The sequence below is a fragment of the Stenella coeruleoalba genome (genome assembly GCF_951394435.1).
Source record: "Stenella coeruleoalba genome assembly, chromosome: 16".
In the NCBI taxonomy this organism is placed as follows: domain Eukaryota; kingdom Metazoa; phylum Chordata; class Mammalia; order Artiodactyla; family Delphinidae; genus Stenella; species Stenella coeruleoalba.
The window spans coordinates 63,297,685-63,318,047 of record NC_137162.1 but is presented as its reverse complement, the minus strand read 5'-3'; the positions used below and the strand labels follow the sequence as shown (position 1 = coordinate 63,318,047).

At 38.0% G+C, this 20,363-nt stretch overlaps 1 protein-coding gene and 1 pseudogene across 2 annotated transcripts in view; one reads left to right on the top strand and one right to left on the bottom strand.

Annotated features, from left to right (window-relative positions):
* Window positions 1-20,363, top strand: part of TET1 (tet methylcytosine dioxygenase 1) — a gene marked incomplete at its 3' end in the record, with an annotated part of 130,883 nt that overhangs the window by 62,685 nt on the left and 47,835 nt on the right. The window lies entirely within an intron of this gene.
* Window positions 12,493-12,927, bottom strand: LOC307175416 (large ribosomal subunit protein eL32-like; annotated as a pseudogene). Its single transcript has one exon. The product of its transcript is annotated as a large ribosomal subunit protein eL32-like (transcript).

The following is a 20,363-nucleotide window of genomic DNA, read 5'->3' as shown; positions in this document are numbered from 1 at the left end:
TTTCTTCCCCAAATAAAGCACACATATTTGAGTCTAGAGGACAGCCACCAAGATCTGTCCTCTGGGGACTAAAGTCCAAAATGAGGGGACAGCATTGCAAACAAATGAGTAAGTGCAATCAATTGATGTGATAAATATCTGTGCCGAGATAGTACAGAAGGGAGTGTTCAGTTTTATCTGAGTGAAGCAGAAGGATAAGAAATACTTGATTCTACCAGCTGGAGGATTGTTAAGAAATACTTGATTCCACTGGTCCCCTTTCCTCTAGTTCTCTAGAGGTGAATTGGTGCTTTAGAGGCAAATTGGATGGGGGAGGGTTGAATGACCAAAGAGCTTTCTATGTTGAAGCTGCTACTTGAGAAAAGACGAAGCTGCTTAAAATAGCCTAGAGGAAGCAGGGCTGGGGGTAGGGCTGGTGTGAGGAATACTGTTGTACAAGATGGTCTGTAAACTTTGGCTAGGGGTAGAACTGGGGAGGCCTTGCTTTGCTTGCTGGACTGAAAAATGTGAATTTTGCTCTTGGGATTAGTGGTTCCCACTTTCCTTTACCAGGCTACTCTCTGAATCTTTATGGGGTTTTTAGCTTCAGACCTAAGGGAGCCATGCAGGGGTTAGTTTAGAATCTGTGGTTTTCTAAAACCCACTTGGATGATGTTGATGTTTAGCCAGGTGGTGTGGAATACAGCCTAAAGCAATGAGATTTGCATTTAAAATGAATTCCATAAGTAACTGCATTGTCTAATAACTTGAAATTTGGATAGGACAACTGAGAAACTGACTTTGTGATTTTATTTTAATTAATTTCAAATTTAAAACTGAAGCAAAGTGAAATATTTTCCCATTAAATACAACTTTATTTTGGTACCACTACATTTTACTTTAACCATTGAATATTTAGCACTGAGTTGTGATTCATTAAGTATAAAATATACACTAAATTTCATAGGTTTTATATAAAAAAGTAAAATATCTGATGATTTTTATATTAATTCCATGTTGAAATAATATGTTTGATATGGTGGCTTTAATAGAAATATATTAAAATTTATTTCACGTGCTTCTTTGTACCTAAAGAAAATACCTCCTAAAACCTTTAAAATGATTTCTGTAGCCCACGTTGTATTTCCATTGGACAGTGCTTCCTTGGAAGAATATGAAGGTTTGGGAGTGCTACATTCTGGAAGCCAATCCCAATTCTGAGATTAATCTACTAAGGGTACAAGATGAAAGATTAGGTTCTGAAAATGTTTGTAATCTAACACCCATTAGAATGTGAAGCCACTGCAATGAGAAGCTCACGGTGCAGCAACGAAGACCCAATGCAGCCAAAAATAAATAAAAATTAAAAAAAAAGAGAGCTGGTACCTTTTTTCTCCTATTAACCATACCTAGAGCATGTTATGGGTACTCCATAAATGTGTTGAATGAATGTACTGAGGCAGGGCAGTAGGAATGGGGAACGCAGGGATAAATGGAAGAGATTTTTAAGTAATAAGATCCATTGAACTTTGTAGCTGAATTTCGGTCTTGAACTAGGAGGCTTCTTAGAAGACTCATGGATCATTAGGTGGATTTGGGGGGTTAAAGCAGGCCCCAAGGACAAGGTAATTCTTTAACTTTTAGATGTGGTTCCATTTTTTTGTTTTTTTTAAAGGTTAGTTTCTTTTTTTTTTAATTTATACATTTTATTTATTCATTTTTGGCTGCTTTGGGTCTTAGTTGTGTGCGGGCTTTCTCTAGTTGCGGCGAGCGGGGGCTACTCTTTGTTGTGGTGCATGGACTTCTTATTGTGGTGGCTTCTCTTGTTGCGGAGCACGGGCTCTAGGCACGTGGGCTTCAGTAGTTGTGGCACACGGGCTCAGGAATTGTGGCTCATGGGCTTAGTTGCTCTGCAGCATGTGGGATCTTCCCAGACCAGAGTTTGAACCCGTGTCCCCTGCAGGCAGATTCTTAACCACTGTGCCACCAGGAAAGCCCCAAGATGTGGTTCAGTTTTAATTGCCAGGTGAAGATGTCCAGTTGGTGGATGACTGAATTTGACATTCAGGAGAAATATCTTGTCTTGTTGTGAGAATTAACAGCAAATAAGCGTAGACTGAAGGGCAAGTATGTGGATAAACGGGCGATTGGAGATGAGGCAAAGGGAGACACTATCGTTTATAAGTGAGCAGAGAAGCCAGCCAGGGAGACTGAAATGATGCACAGAGAATTGAAGGGAGGATCTTAAGTGAGAAATGGTATCAAAAGATATTCTGCAAGTCCACTGAATTTGGTATTGGACTACACTGGTGAATCTTGGGTAGTTTCAGTGAGGTGGTGGGAGCAGAAGCCTAATTACAATGGGTTGAAGAGTGCAGGATAGATAGGGTGATTGCAGTTTGGAGGAGTTCTTTGTAAAATAGGACAGTGAGGTAGGGTGGGAGCTAAATATTTCTGGAGGATTTCGTTTTCTTAAAATAGAAAAGATTTAAATTTGTTATAGCCTGTGGGGAAGGAGGTAGTTGGGAAAGATTTACAGATCTTTGGCTCCAGAATGCTCTCTGATTTTTCTATTAGGAATGTGTAAATACCTCTGTGCATACCATCACCAGCTAAGTGCTGAATAAATACTCAGTATTCTTGACGATTATATTCTTATTCTTAGAAAGTCTAAACTGAAATAGACATATTTTCTTCAAAGGAACACCTTGGAGGAAGGGAGTAGAGACCCAAAGCCACATGGGCGATGTGGAAAGAACTAAAAGCTGAAACCTGTTTTGGTGCCTTGTAGGATCATGAATTAACTAGTTATCTGATGGCCTTCTGGAAGGAGTTAGGTGAGGCAAGGTCCTTGAATATTATCTTTGATTGAGGGAGCATTCCAGGTGGGGTGACTTGATAGAAGCCAAACCCTAATGGAAAACAGGATTACAAATCTCCTGAAATCTTGAGGAGCATTTAAGCGCCATTAACAAAAAAAAAAAAAGAGGAAAAAAAAGAAGTGCATATAAACTGAATTTGTAAAGAACTAGCATGATCAGATTAAATAATCTGTAATTTGTATGTCATTCTTTTGTTTTTTAAATTAATATGGCAATTCATATTGGGGTACTAATTAATACCAAGAAGTTTTCAACGAATTTTAGTCTCCTAATTATATGAAACTAACAATTTTTTTAACTACTTCAAGTTAATTTCTTTTTTTTTAAACATCTTTATTGGGGTATAATTGCTTTACAATGGTGTGTTAGTTTCTGTTGTACAACAAAGTGAGTCAGATATACATATACATATATCATCATATCTCCTCCCTCTTGCATCTCCCTCCCACCCTCCCTATCCCACCCCTCTAGGTGAATACAAAGCACCGAGCTGATCTCCCTGTGCTATACAGCTGCTTCCCACTAGCTATCTATTTTATGTTTGGTAGTGTATATATGTCCATGCCACTCTCTTACTTTGTCCCAGCTTACCCTTCCCGCTCCCTGTGTCCTCATGTCCATTCTCTGCATCTGTGTCTTTATTCCTGTCTTGCCCCTAGGTTCTTCAGAACCTTTTTTTTTTAAGATTCCATATATATGTGTTAGCTTACGGTATTTGTTTTTCTCTTTCTCACTTACTTCACTCTGTATGACAGTCTCTAGGTCCATCCACTTCCCTACAATTAACTCAATTTCATTTCTTTTTATGGATAACATTCCATTGTATATATGTGCCACATCTTGTTTATCCATTCATCTGTCGATGGACACTTAGGTTGATACCATATCCTGGCTATTGTAAATAGAGCTGCAATGAACATTGTGGTACATGACTCTTTGAATTATGGTTTTCTCAGGGTATATGCCCAGTAGTGGGATTGCTGAGTTGTATAGTAGTTCTATTTTTAGTTTTTTAAGGAACCTCCATACTGTTCTCCATAGTGGCTGTATCAATTTACATTCTCATCAACAGTGCAAGAGGGTTTCCTTTTCTCCACACCCTCTCCAGCATTTATTGTTTGTAGATTTTTTGATGATGGCCATCATCAAAATGGCCGGTGTGAGGTGATACCTCATTGTAGTTTTGATTTGCATTTCTCTAATAATTAGTCATGTTGAGCATCCTTTCATGTGTTTGTTGGCAGTCTGTATATCTTCTTTGGAGAAATGTCTATTTAGGTCTTCTGCCCATTTTTTTTTTGCGTTACGCGGGCCTCTCACTGTTGTGGCCTCTCCCGTTGCGGAGCACAGGCTCCGGACATGCAAGCTCAGCGGCCATGGCTCACGGGCCCAGCCGCTCCGCGGCATGTGGGATCTTCCTGAACCGGGGCACGAACCCGCGTCCGCTGCATCGGCAGGCGGACTCTCAACCACTGTGCCACCAGGGAAGCCCATTTTTTTTATTGGTTTGTTTGTTTTTTTGATATTGAGCTTCATGAGCTACTTGTATATTTTGGAGATTAATCCTTTGTCAGTTGATTCATTTGCATATATTTTCTCCCATTCTGAGAGTTGTCTTTTCATCTTGTTTATGGTTTCCTTTGCTGTGCAAAAGCTTTTAAGTTTCATTACGTCCCATTTGTTTATTTTTGTTTTTATTTCCATTTCTCTAGGAGGTGGGTCAAAAAGGATCTTGCTGTGATTTATGTCATAGAGTGTTCTCCCTATGTTTTCCTCTAAGAGTTTTATAGTGTCTGGCCTTACATTTAGGACTTTAATCCATTTTGAATTTATTTTTGTGTATCATGTTAGGGAGTGTTCTAATGTCATTCTTTTACATGTAGCTGTTCAGTTTTCCCAGCACCACTTATAGAAGAGGCTGTCTTTTCTCCATTATATAGTCTTGCCTCCTTTATCAAAGATAAGGTGACCATATGTATGTGGGTTTATCTCTGGGCTTTCTATCCTGTTCCATTGATCTATATTTCTGTTTTTGTGCCAGTACCATGCTGTCTTGATTACTGTAGCTTTGTAGTATAGTGTGAAGTCAGGGACCCTGATTCCTCCAGCTCCATTTTTCTTTCTCAAGATTGCCTTGGCTATTTGGGGTCTTTTGTGTTTCCATACAAATTGTGAAAATTTTTGTTCTAGTTCTGTGAAAAATGCCATTGGTAGTTTGATAGGGATTGCACTGAGTCTGTAGATTGCTTTGGGTGTATAGTCATTTTCACGATGTTGATTGTTCCAATCCAAGAACATGGTATACCTCTCCATCTGTTTGTATCATCTTTAATTTCTTTCATCAGTGTCTTACAGTTTTCTACATACAGGTCTTTTGTCTCCTTAGGTAGGTTTATTCCTAGGTATTTTATTCTTTTTGTTGCAATGGTAAATGGGAGTGTTTCCTTAATTTTTCTTTCAGATTTTTCATCATTAGTGTATAGGAATGCAAGAGGTTTCTGTGCATTAATTTTGTATCCTGATACTTTACCAAATTCATTGATTAGCTCAAGTAGTTTTTGGTAGGATCTTTAGGATTCTCTATGTATAGTATTATGTCATCTACAAACAGTGACAATTTTACTTCTTCTTTTCTGATTTGGATTTCTTTTATTTATTTTTCTTCTCCGATTGCTGTGGCTAGTACTTCCAAAACTATGTTGAATAATAGTGGTGAGAGTGGCAACCTTGTCTTTTTCCTGGTATTAGTGGAAATTGTTTCAGCTTTTCACCATTGAGAATGATGTTCGCTGTGGGTTTGTCATATATGGCCTTTATTATGTTGAGGTAAGTTCCCTCTATGCCTACTTTCTGGAGGGTTTTTATCATAAATGGTTGTTGAATTTTGTCAAAAGCTTTTTCTCCATCTATTGAGATGATCATATGGTTTTTCTCCTTCAATTTGTTAATATGGTTTATCACATTGATTGATTTGCATATATTGAAGAACCTTGCATTCCTGGGATAAACCTCACTTGATCATGGTGTATGATCCTTTTAATGTGCTGTTGGATTCTGTTTGCTAGTATTTTGTTGAGGATTTTTGTATCTTTGTTCATCAGTGATATTGGCCTGTATTTTTCTTTTTTTGTGACATCTTTGTCTGGTTTTGGTATCAGAGTGATGGTGGCCTCGTAGAATGAGTTTGGGAGTGTCCCTCCCTCTGCTATATTTTGGAAGAGATTGAGAAGGATAGGTGTTAGCTTTTCTCTCAATGTTTGATAGAATTCACCTGTAAAGCCATCTGGTCCTGGGCTTTTGTTTGTTGGAAGATTTTAAATCACAGTTTCAATTTCAGTGCTTGTGATTGGTCTGTTTATCTTTTCTGTTTCTTCCTGGTTCAGTTTCAGGAGGTTGTGCTTTTCTAAGAACTTGTCCATTTCTTCCAGGTTGTCCATTTTATTGGCATACAGTTGCTTGGAGTAACCTCTCATGATCCTTTGTATTTCTGCAGTGTCAGAAACTAACAATTTTGAGGAAAAAGTTATGCTAGAAGGTAAAACATGTAAGGGTTATCCAGAAATAAAGAGGGTTATAAGCCAAGGAACATTTGCGGGAGGAAATAGACAGTGACCTCTGACTGCTTCCTTAAGAACTAGATTCTAAATTGTGTTCCAGTTTCACTCCTTTCTGTAATAAGTTTGCATGAACCCAGCATGCATATACTGAATTTGGAGATTAAGTTATGATATTTTGAATAGCAGTGTTGTACTGCTACAACTCACAAACAGATGAATAAAAGTAGACCTAAGAGAAAAACAGATACTGTATGCTAATGCATATGTATGGAAGTTTAAAAATTGGTACTGATTAACCTAGTGGCACGGCAGGAATAAAAACACACATGTAGAGAACAGAATTGAGGGCACAGGGAGGGAAGGGGAAGATGGGATGAAGTGAGAGAGTAGCATTGATATATATACACTACCAAATGTAAAATGGGTGGCTAGTGGGAAACTGCTACATAGCACAAGGAGATCAACTCGATGCTTTGTGAGGACCTAGAGGGATGGGATAGGGAGGGTGGGAGGGAAGCTCAAGAGGGAGGGCATATGGGGATATATGTATACATATAGCTGATTCACTTTGTTATACAGCAGAAACTAAGACAACATTGTAAAGCAATTATACTCCAATAAAGATGTTAAGAAAAAAAAAAAGTAGGCCAGTCAGTTTAGAAAGATAATTCCCACAATCTAACAAAGGAAACTTCCATAGGAGCTGTGTTGTTCTTTTTAGTTCTAAGCATCTATGGCAATCTTAGTTCAGTAAGCATTAGTAAATATTAGTAAGTAAAGGAATTTGTTTTAAATGTTAATACTTACTTGCTGCTGACAGGATTATTTTTAGGACAGTGCATTTGGTTAAACACTAGGACCTTGTGACTAACACTAGGACCTCTCTAAAGAGACATTTGGTTTGAATTTTGGCTCAGAGCATTGATCTGACTTTGGCTAGTGACTTAACCTTATCAGAATCTTCCTTGTTAAAAGACTGGAGAAGTGAATATGATTTTTTTTTTTTTTTTGGCTGTGCCACACAGCTTGTGGGATCTCAGTTCCCCAACCAGGAATTGAACCTGGCCCCTGGCAGTGAGAGCACCAAGTCCTAAGCACTGTACCACCAGGGAATTCCTGTAAATACATTTATCTCAGTAGGAAAATTAAATGAGATAATTCATATAAAGTGCTTATAATGACGCCTGGCAAGCATTACATGCTCAATACATAGGTAATAGCTATTAATAAATATTCTTTTCTTAATTGTGGATTTGAGACTGGAATTACTGAGTTTTTGCCATATATTGAAGGACATGTAGAAAAAGAACTACCTAATATGTATTTTTCCCTAAATAGTTTGTTTCTACACATAAGATCCAACACTTATAAATGTGTATAAATAAGTTGTTTGATTTAATCCCCACAATAAACCTTTTCAGTAAGTGCTATTACTAGTCTTGATTTATCTTTTTTAAATTTATTTTTTATTGAAGTAGAGTTGAATTACAATGTTGTGTTAATTACTGCTGTACAGCAGAGTGACTCAGTTATACATATATATACTTTCATTTTCATATTCTTTTCCATTACAGTTTATCACAAGATATTGAATATAGATATATATTGTGCTGTATAGTATAGTATTGATATATACTGTGCTATACAGTAGTTATTTATGTTTTTTTAATAATTTTTTTAAATCCTGAGAAATTCTTTTTAAATTGAAGTATAGTTGATTTATAATATCGTGTTACTTTTAGGTGTACAGCACAGCAATTCAGGTATATATATATATATATGTATATATGAATATATATAACACACACAGATATTCTTTTTCAGATTCTTTTGCCTTATAGGTTATTAAAAAATATTGAGTATAATTCCGTGTGCCATATAGTAGGTCTTTGTTGGTTATCTATTTTATGTATAGTAGTGTGTATAAGTTAATCCCATAGTCTTGATTTATCTTAAGGAAACTGAGGCTCAATTAGCAAGGACTCGCTCTATGCCATGTGGTTGGTAAGCAGTCGGAGAGTCAACAGTTTGATTCCAGTAAAACTCACGTTATTAAAAATATATGAAACAGTTAAGATACATAAAAAGTGTAAAGAATAATAACTGGGGACTTCCCTGGTGGTCCAGTGGTTAAAACTCCGCACTTTCAATGCAGGGGGCATGAGTTTGATTCCTGGTCGGGGAACTGTGATCCCACATGCCGTGAGGTGTGGCCAAAAAAAAAAAAAAAAAAAAACACTGAACATGAGAGTTGGTTATTAACTTTAAGCTTGGATAGGATTGTTCATGAAAAGTGCGAAGAACAAAAAGTCTGTGGGTTTTGACTTAGAATCCTCTATGGAATGGGCTCAGGGGGACACACCCACAACCAAGGGACAGACACCCAAGAGTGAGGCTCCAGGGGAGACCTAGATTATAGTTTCAGTTGAGAATCTCCTTGGGGATCCACAAAAGAGCAGGTTAGGCCTATGATATTTAAGGAATGATTGGACTTGGCAGTTAAGAACTCATTTATAACCTTGGGGGATAACTACTTAAGATATTTGAATCAGGAGGGAATTTGATGGGATGATAGCTTGAGGCAGATTTGGGGTCTGCCAGGCTTTTTGTCTTTTGTTGTTACATGAATTAACCCATTTATTGCAGGCTAGCAATGTTACCAATGGTGGACCTTCCACTGGTCTTACAGTTCCTTCAGTCAGATTTTATAGCGATGGTAGGAGCGGTACTGTAGGTCTAGGCATCACCTGCAAGCTTTTCAGGAACCATGGCGCCAGGTCCCCAAAGCTCATTTCTTCATTTTGGTTTTGCCACCAGAGAAACAAGTGTACTTGGCGTGCTGGCTGATTTCAGTTTTCTTCACCGTCTTCCTGAGGGAGGCAGCATAATGGGCCCGTATTTACCGACAATCCTGACCGTAGTGCTTTTAGCATTGTCACCACAAACTAGCTCCGAGCCCAGAGAGTGGGTTTTTATCTTTTTGACTGGGAATAAATTATACTGACTCTTAGCTCCAGAGGAAGAGGTCTAGGACTAGGTCATCTGTGACTACAGAGGTTTAGCTCTTAGGTCAGTTTTGTATACATTTGGAACTAATCTGCAATTAACTTGGTTTTTTTTTTTGTTGTTATTGTTTTTTGTTTTTATTTGCGGGTACGCGGGCCTCTCACAGTTGTGGCCTCTCCCATTGCGGAGCACAGGCTCCGGACGCGCAGGCTCAGCGGCCATGGCTCACGGGCCCAGCCACTCCGCGGCATGTGGGATCTTCCCGGACCGGTGCACGAACCCGTGTCCCCTGCATCGGCAGGCGGACTCTCAACCACTGCGCCACCAGGGAAGCCCCTAACTTGGTTTTTGATTAAATACAAGTTGTCCCTCCCTTTAGTAACTCTCCTCCTTTGCCCCACCCCCAAGTTAAAGGAATTACTTTAGATACTAAGACCCTGTGGCCAAACGAGGGTGGAGTTTTTGTTTGGGGATAAGAATAAAAACATTAGAAAAGCTGTCTGGATCTGGTGTCTGGATCTGACTGAGAGAATTGGGAAACATTTGAAGTTTCTGCCATGGCTCCTATTCGGCGCAAACTTGGAAAAGCCGTAAGTCCGTATGGCAATGAGGTAGGGCAGGTGGGGATGCATGCTGACCTAGTTCCTTAGACTCCCCCTCTCCTGGCTGACGCAGCCCTGCCTTTCTGTGGCCTTTGAACCCCTCACCGGGTGGCTCTAGGCAAACTGGAGAAACAGAGATCAGAGGCAAAGCTCAGAGAATGTTAGGGCTACAAAACTTGGTCGGGCAGGTATTCCCTTTTTATGCCTAAAAAAAGGAAAAAGAGAGCTTAATGGCTGGGATTCTGGAGAAGGTAATTTCACTGCTATACGAAAATAAGGTAGCTTTTTGCAGGTCCCCTTTGAAGGGGGATATTTTTGGTATATGTGTGTTAAATGTCTATTTTAGAATCCCCTTGGGTGGATCTTTGATGAGTAGCTGGTTCATCTTTACTTTTGACTTAAATTTGGTTTTGTTATCAAGCAGTTGTGGTTAGCATTGCATGGTGGTAGGTTGCAGAGCAGGGCTGACCTCCATGCTTCTTTTTAGAGAATGTGGGAGGGAAAATACAGTATCAGGCATGATTGTGTCATCTTAAAGTGAAAATTAATGGAGGCCCCAGTGGTTCTCCCTCAAATTTTCTCCAAGCTCTCAATTTTCAGGTTGAGAACATAGATTTTGAAGGTGTCACCTCCGATTAGGAATAAATGCGCTGTGGGCTACTCCTCCTGTTCTACATGTTTTTAAAATTGTTTTTTACTCTGAGGGGGTTTATATTGGTGGGGGGGCAGGGCGAAAAAATCTTAGATATTACAAGGGGGCCACAGTACGTAAACAGATACCCACAATATCTGTTGTATTAAGATCTCACGGGGAGAGCTATTAGGGAAAAAAATGTTTTAAAAGACTCCTGCAGGGACTTCCCTGGCGGTCCAATGATTAAGACTCAGCGCTTCCACTGCGGGGTGGGGGTGGCGGGGTGGGGTGTTAGATCCCTGGTTGGGGAACTAAGATCCCACATGCCCACGGGGCAGCCAAAAAATAAAAAATAAAAACTAAAAGACTCCTGCAGTAAGGGATGAAAAAAAATGAAAAGAAAGTTGAGAAACACACTGATCTACCTGTGTAGTAAAGGTCATAGTCTTGTAGGACCACGTCTCTGAACATGCTTCGAAAGTCTTTATTTTTTCATGTGATCTGGGTACCTGTTTCTTGATACAGGACATGCAGCATGTAAGGAATGTGAGTGTGTGTTGGGAGGAGCTACAGTCAGATCCGGTCCATAGGGCAGGGTCTTTTCAGAATAAAATACCCCTTTGCTCAGTGTCATTTGAGCTCCTTCAAGAGCGGGTGTAAGAGTATCCTGATGATAGGAATGTGGAAAAATGACAAGATGGAGGGGGCCTGGGAACTACCGGACCCAGATCTGATCTAAGGAGTTCAACATTCCTGTTAGTTCAGAGTGCGAACAACCTATAATCTTGAAATGGGTATAGAGTGGAAGACAGACAACTAGGGGAGTTTTAATCACTTACTGTCTTGTAAACTGTTCCCTTGGGCCCTTTTGGAGTAGCAGAGGACAGCAGTGGGACCGGAGAGGGAGGGGGGTTGGAGGAGGAGGAGAAGAGACATAAACACAGGTGGGTAGGTGGCAAGAGTTTGGTGTCCCCGGAGTGTACATGAAACTTGAGGGGATAAAACAGCCAGCATTCCAATATTCTTGAAACACTTCACTTCCTTCAGAGAGTTGGCTTCTCTTTAGAGATAAATGTTAACAATAATAATTTGAGATTCAAGATAGATGTTCAGGAAATACACTATACCTAAGCAGATTAAATGTCAATAAAATCTTCATTAAAACAATGTAGCCACTGGGGCCTGGATTAGTGCTCTCAGTGGTGTCATGGAGACAGCTCCTTCCAGCTCACTAGATGTGTGCATTTCTTCCCAACTCTTGCTCAGGTGGTCACACTGATAGTTTACAATCCACCGTGGTGGGTGTATTTACACCACAAAAATTGGCCAACCCTACAAAACAGGGCTTTCTCCCCACCACTTCCCAAGTTGATTGTTAAACATTTACCAGAATACCACCGAGTACAGTTTCTATAATACAAATGTTGACAGTTGTATATACCCTTCCTGAAATATCTTAAACAAATATTAGCAAATACATATGTACTCTGCACTCTTCCTTTTGCTCTAATTTGTTTGTAATTTGATACTACATAAACTATTCTGCATTTAGGTTTTTTCACTTAATTGTACCCTAGAAATCTTTCCATAGAGTGCTTTGTCAATTTTGGTTTAATTTTAAAGGAAACATATTAAAAAGTCAAAACAGTGTTTAATCAGATCTGGGTCTAAATAGTTCCCAGGCCTCCTTGCTGTTTTCTCACTGTCAGGTATTGCTCCTAAACTAAACTCTTCCTATTCAGCATTAGTTTCTTTTGTATTCTTCCATAGTTTCTTTTTTTTAGCCGAGTCTTATGGTTTTATTAACACAAACTAAATGTGACGTGAGCTGTCTATTCATTTTCTTTGCTGAGCAACCTGGCGTTGGGATTGGTGATTCTGATGGCCAGCTGGGCTGCTCTTTCCACAATGGCTTTTGGTTCTTGGAGGAGAGGTTGTGAGCAATCTCAGCATAGTAAGCTTTGTTGCACATCAGCCTCACTTCAAGCTCCTTGACCAGGTGGACCAGGAACTTACGGAAGCTGCTGGGCAGCGTGCGCTTTGTTTTCTTGTTGCTCCCGTTACTGATGTTGGGCATCAAGATCTGGCCCTTGAATCTCCTGCACACCCTGTTGTCAGTGCCTCTGGGTTTCCACCAGTTCCGCTTAATTTTGACATATTGGTCTGACTGGTGCCGGATGAATTTCTTGGTCCTCTTTTTGATGATCTTGGGCTTCACGGGGGGTCTGAGGGCAGCCATGATGCCGAGTTGGAGACAGCTGCCACCTCCGAAGGCAGTGCTGAGGAAGAGCTGTATTCTTCCAGAGTTTCTTTATGCAAATATGAATATTATTTCTTATACAAAAAGATATATTTCATATACAAGTACTATTTTTAAAAACATACTTTGGACATCTTTGCCTATTAGCTCTGTAACTTTTTATCATTCTTTTATTTATTTATTTGTTTATTTTTGGCTGTGTTGGGTCTTGTTGCTGCGCGCAGGCTTTCTCTAGTTGCCGCTAGCGGGGGCTACTCTTCGTTGCGGTGCACGGGCTTCTCATTGCGGTGGCTTCTCTTGTTGCAGAGCACGGGCTCTAGGCTCGTGGGCTTCAGGAGTTGTGGCACACGGGCTTCAGTAGTTGTGGCACGCAGGCTCAGTAGTTGTGGTTTGTGGGCTGTAGAGTGCAGGCTCAGTAGTTGTGGCCCACAGGCTTAGTTGCTCTGCGGCAGGTGGGATCTTCCCAGACCAGGGCTGGAACCCCTGTCCCCTGCATTGGCAGGCAGATTCTTAACCACTGCACCACCAGGGAAGTCCCTATCATCCTTTTTTATAGTTGCAAGGCATTATATTATATTATATTATATCACAATTGAATTAGTCTGCTACAGATGGACACTGGGATATTTTCAGCTATTTGTTAAAATATACAAAGCTGTCAAAACATGTAATTATATGCAGGTATAGCTAGCTAAGATAAATTTCAAACTGCTGTATTAAAGTTGCACTTAATTTTGATAGTTAATTATTGCCAAATTGCCCTAGGGGTAATTGCATAGGGGTTACACTATTTTGTACTTCCACCAACATTTTATGAAAGTTTATCTCCCTACAGCTTGCCCAAGGGTCTAGGTGGTCAAACTTTTTCATTGTTATTCTGATAAATGAAAAATGTTATCTGTGTCACTTTAATTTGCATTTCTTTTAATGTTGAGCACCTTTTCACAGTGTCTTCATCAGGTTTGTATGAAGATTAATGAGTTACTGCAAGTAAGGAGTATATTAGAATACAGCTAACTTTTTTTGAATTATAACTATTGTAATGAAATTGTGCTCTCTCAGTGATAGCTCATCATCACTGTGCTCTTGAGTCATTATCTCATCTAATTCCCATCACTATCATATATGATCTCTTAGAAGGAAGAAACTATAGTTTAGGCCAAGTACCGTCTCCTGGGTCACACAATTCCTAAGGATTGCTCTCTTCCCTTCCCCATCTTAGTGTTCAAGATTAACCAGTAATAGCACATAGGTTAGTTTCTTTTCTTTTCAACACTTGTATTTAAAAACAAACCTATGTATAGTTTGTTTAGATGTATGTATACTTTATTTAGATGTATCTATTTAAAAAGTTGATTTTATGCATTTTTAAAAATTGAGGTATAGTTTATTTAAAATATTATATATTATAGTTATATATAAAATATTATATAATTGTATGTTATAGTTTCAGCTATACAACATAGTGATTCAAAAATTTTATATAGATTATATATTCCATTTAAAGTTATTATAAAATATTGGTTATATTCCTTGTGCTGTACACTAGATCCTTATAACATTTATTTTATACATAGTAGTTGATATGTCTTAATTCCCTACCCTATCTTGACCCTTCCCCCTTTCCTCTCCCCATTGATAACCACTGGCTTATTCTCTACATCTGGGATTCTGTTTCTGTTTTGTTATATTCATTCATTTGTTTTATTTTTTAGATACCACATATAAGTGATATCATACAGTATTTGTCTTTCTCTGTCTGACTTATTTCACTAAGAATAATATTCTCCAAGTCCATCCGTGTTGTTGCAAATGGCAAAATTTCATTCCTTTTTTAGCTGAGTAGTATTTCATTGTATATAATATACCACATCTTCTTTATCCATTCATCTGTTGGTGGACACTTAGTTTGCTTCCATATCTTAGCTATTTAAATAATCCTGCTATGAACATTTGGGTACATGTATCTTTTTGAATTAGTGTTTTCATTTTCTTTAGATATACCTAAGAGTGGAATCACTGAATCATATGGTAGTTCTATTTTTAGTTTGTTGAGGAATCTCCATACCGTTTTTCACAGTGGCTGCACCAATTTATATTTCTACCAACAGTGTACGAGGGTTCCTTTTTCTCCACATCCTCACCAACATTTGTTACTTGTGGTCTTCTTGATTATAGCCATTCTGATGTGAGGTGATATCTCATTATGGTTTTGATTTGCATTTCTCTGAAGATTAGTGATGTTGAACATCTTTTCATGTGCCTTTTAGCCATCTATATATCTTCTTAAAAATGTCCATTCAAATCTTCTCACCATTTTTTAATTGCCTGCGTTTTTTTTATATTGAGTTGTATGAGCTGTTTATATATTTTGAATACTAACCCTTTATTGGTCATATCATTTGCAAATATTTTCTCTCATTTAGTAGGTTGTCTTTTCATTCTGTTGATGGTTTCCTTTGCTGTGCAAAGCTTTTAAATTTAATTAGATTCCATTTGTTTATTTTTACTTTTGTTTCTTTTGTTTTAGGAGACAGATCCAAAAAATAATGCTGTGACTTATTGCAAAGAGTGTCTGCCTATGTTTTCTTCTAGAAGTTTTATGGTTTCAGGTCTTACATTTTGTTCTTTAATCCACTTTGTGTGTATTTTTATATGTGATGTCAGAAAATTTCTAATTTCATTCTTTTACATGTAGCTGTCCAGCTTTCCCAAGCACCACCTATTGAAGAGACTATCTTTTCCCCATTGTATATTCCTGCCTTCTTTGTTGTAGATTGACCGTAAGTGCATGGGTTTATTTCTGGACTCTCTATTCTGTTCCATTGATCTATGTGTCTGTTTTTGTGCAGTACTATACTCTTTTGATTACTGTAGCTACATAGTATAGTCTAAAGTTAGGCAGTATGATACGCCTAGTTCTGTTCTTTGTTCTCAAGATTGTTTTGGCTATTCAGGGTCCTTTGTGTTTTCATACAAAAATTATTTGGTAATTTTGATTTGGTATTTTGATAGGAATTGCATTGAATCTGTAGATTGCCTTAGATAGTATGGTCATTTAAAAAATGTTAATTCTTCCAATCCATGAATGCAGTATATCTTTCCATCTGTTTGTGTCAGCTTCAATTTCTTTCATTAATGTCTTATAGTTTTCTGAGTACAGGTCTTTTACCTCCTTAGTTAGAGTTATTCCTAGGTATTTTATTCTTTTTGATGGGATTCTAAATGGGATTTTTTCCTTAATTTCTCTTCCTGATGGTTTGTTGTTAGTGTATAGATATGCAAGAGATTTCTGTATATTAATTTTCAGTCCTGCAACTTTACCGAATTCATTGATGAGCTCTTATAGTTTTTGGTAATTTTTTAGGATTTTCTATGTATAGTATGTCATCTGCAAACAGTGGCAGTTTTACTACTTCTTTTCCAATTTGCATTGCTTTTATTTCTTCTTCTTGTCTGATTGCTATGACTAGGACTTCCAATACTATGTTGAATAAAAGTAGCAAGAGGGGCATCCTTGTCTTGTTCCTCATCTTACAGGAAATGATTTCAGCTTTTCACCATTGAGTATGATGTTAGCTGTGGCCTTATGGCTTATCATAATGGCCTTTATTATTTTGAGGTGTGTTCCCTCTATACCCACTTTGTGGTGAGTACATTATTTGGATGTATCTCTTTTTTTTTTTTTGGCTGTGCTGCACAGCTTGAGGCATCTTAGTTACCTAAACCTGGGTCCCTGGCAGTGAAAGCGCCAAGTCCTATCCACTGAACTGCCAGGGAATTCCATTTCCTTAAAGTTTAGTTTTATAGTTAGCAGAGTGTAGGACATGTTTTCATGTACTTATAAACTTGTGATACCCAGTGTTTTTTAAAAGCTGCATGAGTTATAACTGAATAATAAGTCAATTTTTTTTCTAATATGTATACCAAGTATGTTCTATTACCTGCTTTGTCTTTGAAAAATGCAGGAGATCAAAGAATAAAACTATTGAAACAGCAGTCCAAGGGATCTAGATTGAGTAGGAAAACAAGAAAATCAGAAGTTGCAAAATGAACTGTGAATAGGTAGGGGTGGTCTAGAAACTAGAAGGTATCATAAAGTAAAGATCTTTAGTACTATCAGAATTCTTGGAAGTACATTTTTATTTTTATCTTATTTTATTTTATGTATATATTTTATATCTTTATTGGAGTATAATTGCTTTACAATGTTGAATTAGTTTCTGCTGTACAACAAAGTGAATCAGCTATATGTATACATATATCCCCATATCCCCTCCCTCTTGAGCCTCCCTCCCACCCTCCCTATCCCACCCATCTAGGTGATCACAAAGCATCCAGCTGATCTCCCTGTGCTATGTGGCAGCTTCCCACTAGCCATCCATTTTACATTTGGTAGTGTCAATGTTACCATATATGTCAATGTTATATTCTCTCACTTGGTCCCAGCTTCCCCTTCTCCCCCGTGTCCTCAAGTCCATTCTCTACATTTGTGTCTTTATTCCTGCCCTGCCACTAGGTTCATCAGTACTGTTTTTTAGATTCCATATATGTGCGTTAGTATACAGTATTTTTCTTTCTTTTTCTGACTTACTTCACTCTGTATGACAGACTCTAGGTCCATCCACCTCATTACAAATAACTCACTTTCGTTCCTTTTTATGGCTGAGTGGTATTCCATTGTATATAGATGCCACATCTTCTATATTCATTCATCTGTCGATGGACATTTAGGTTGGAAGCACATTTTAAAAAATTGAAGTTTAGCTGATTTACAATTTGTGTTAGTTACAGGTGTCCAGCAAAGTGATTAAGTTATACATATTTATATACATAATCTTTTTCAGATTCTTTTCCATTATAGGTTATTACAAGATATTGAATATAGTTCCCTGTGCTATACAGTAGGTCCTTGTTGTTTATCTATTTTATATATAGTAATGTGTATCCGTTAATCCTGAACTCCTAATTTTTCCCTCCCCCCCTTTCCCCTTTGGTAACCATAAGTTTGTTTTCTGTGTTGGTCAGTTGCTTTTTAATTAAGCTCATTAATTAATGAGACTGTCTTATGCTTTTAGTACATAAATTTTAAAAGAACCTCAAGATCGTCTCTGTAAGGGAATGTATAGTCCAGTGTGTTCGGATATGCATACCTATAAACTTAAAAGCTTCAAGTAAAAAAAAAAAAAATTCCCCTTTAATTCTATTTCACAGTGGTAACTATTATTAACATTTTAGGTTTATACTACCAGCTTTTTTTCTGTGCTAGACCAATTTGTGTGTGTGTGTGTGTGTGTGTGTGTGTGTGTGTGTGTGTTTGGCTGTGCTGCAAGGCTTATGGGATGTTAGTTCCCAGAGCAGGGATCAAACCCCGGCCACAGGAGTGAAAGTGCTGAGTACTAACCACTGGACCGCCAGGGAATTCCCAGTGTTTGTGTGTTTTAAATAAAAAGGGATGATAATGTCACATGTGCATCTTATTTTGGTTAATGATATACTAAGAATATTGATACATAGAGTAATGGCTGCACATTTTTCACAATATGATTATATGAGTTTATTTCATACTTTCTCTACTGTAAATGTTATGTTGTATTATGATTTGCTTACATACATTTCTACTTTTTTAGTTTTGCAATTTGGATGGATGAAAACATGACATTTATTTTCACTTGCTTGTCTTCTAGTAAAGTTGGACAGCTTTTGATCCTTTTGATTTCCACCTAAGTGAATTGCATATGCCTATTCTTTCCTCACTATTCTATTGAGTCATTTTCCTTCTTAATTTGTTGGAGCTTTTTTATTAAGAATGGTAACTCTTTATATGTACTGCGAATATTTTCCCAGTCTGTCACTTGACTTTTCAATTTATTTTTGGCAATATTTCTCCTACCTTTATAAGTAGCTACGCATATCAGGAAATAAATACATTTTACATCACGATTCAATGCACAAACACATACATAAAAATTTATATGATAGGGTTTCCCTGGTGGCGCAGTGGTTGAGAGTCCACCTGCAGGTTCAGGGGACACGGGTTTGTGCCGCCGTCTGAGAAGATCCCACATGCCGCGGAGCTTCTAGGCCCGTGAGCCATGGCCGCTGAGCCTGCGCGTCCGGAGCCTGTGCTCCACAACGGGAGAGGCCACAACAGTGAGAGAGGCCCGCATACCGCCAAAAAAAAAAAAAAAAATTATGATAATACTTATCTTTACTAAATGTAGTGTACACATTTTTCTTTAATATTCCATTAAAAGACACTTGTCACAAAGCGTGATATTGGTATTGGGACACATAGGTTGTGATCAGCAATTTGAAAAGCATATTATGGTGTCTTTGCCTTTAAGATTGTTAATATCATATGTAGTTAAAGAATTCTATCTTTTCTTCTATGGCTTACCACTTTTTGCTCTTGCTTTGGAAGATTTTTCCTTACATCTTTTTATATTTACATTGTTAATGTATCTGGAATTTTTTTTTTTTTTTTTTTTTTTTTTTTTTTTTTTTTTTTTTTTTTTTTTTTTTTCTGTACGCGGACCTCTCACTGTTGTGGCCTCTCCCGTTGTGGAGCACAGGCTCCGGACGCGCAGACTCAGCGGCCATGGCTCACGGGCCTAGCTGCTCCGCGGCATGTGGGATCTTCCCGGACCGGGGCACGAACCCGTGTCCCCTGCATCGGCAGGCCACCAGGGAAGCCCCTGATTCTTTTTTTTAGTCGATACTCCTGTTTTTTCTTTGCAGTCAGTTATATAATCATCATTCAGTAAGAAGTCTCCTAATTTTTTATGTTTAGATTTTACTGTCTTCAAGGCATTGACTAGAACATCCAGAGCCACGTTAAATATTATAGAGCTTATTTTCTATTTGCTCTTGACCAAAATGTCCCCTATTGTCTCCTCCTGTGGTATAATTTTGGATGAACTATTTCAAGGTTTAAAAAAATAGGGATTAGAAGGGGGAATAATGATTCCTTAATGGGTACAGTGTTTCTATTAGGGGTGATGAAAATGTTCTGGAATTAGAGGTGATTGTTGCACAACACTGTGAATAAAATCAGAATTACACAATTTCAGATGGTAAAATGATGACTTTTATTTCATGGGAACTTCATCTCAAAAAAATTTTTGAAAAGGGGTGTCACTACCCACTCACCAGAATGTCTGATGTGTAAAGATAGAAAATACTAATTGTTAATAAGAATGTGAGCTAATTGTTAATAAAAATTGAAACTCATAATTTCTGGTGGGAGTGTGTATTGACAACCACTGTAGAAAATGATTTGGCCTATCTCCTAAACTACACGCATATATACACACACTGAATGACTGAGCACTTCCACTCCATGCAATGTATGTACAAGTTCACCAAAATATAACAGTAATATGTTATAGCAGTGTTCTTTGTTATAGCCAAAAACTAAAACTAAATGTCCATCTACAGTAG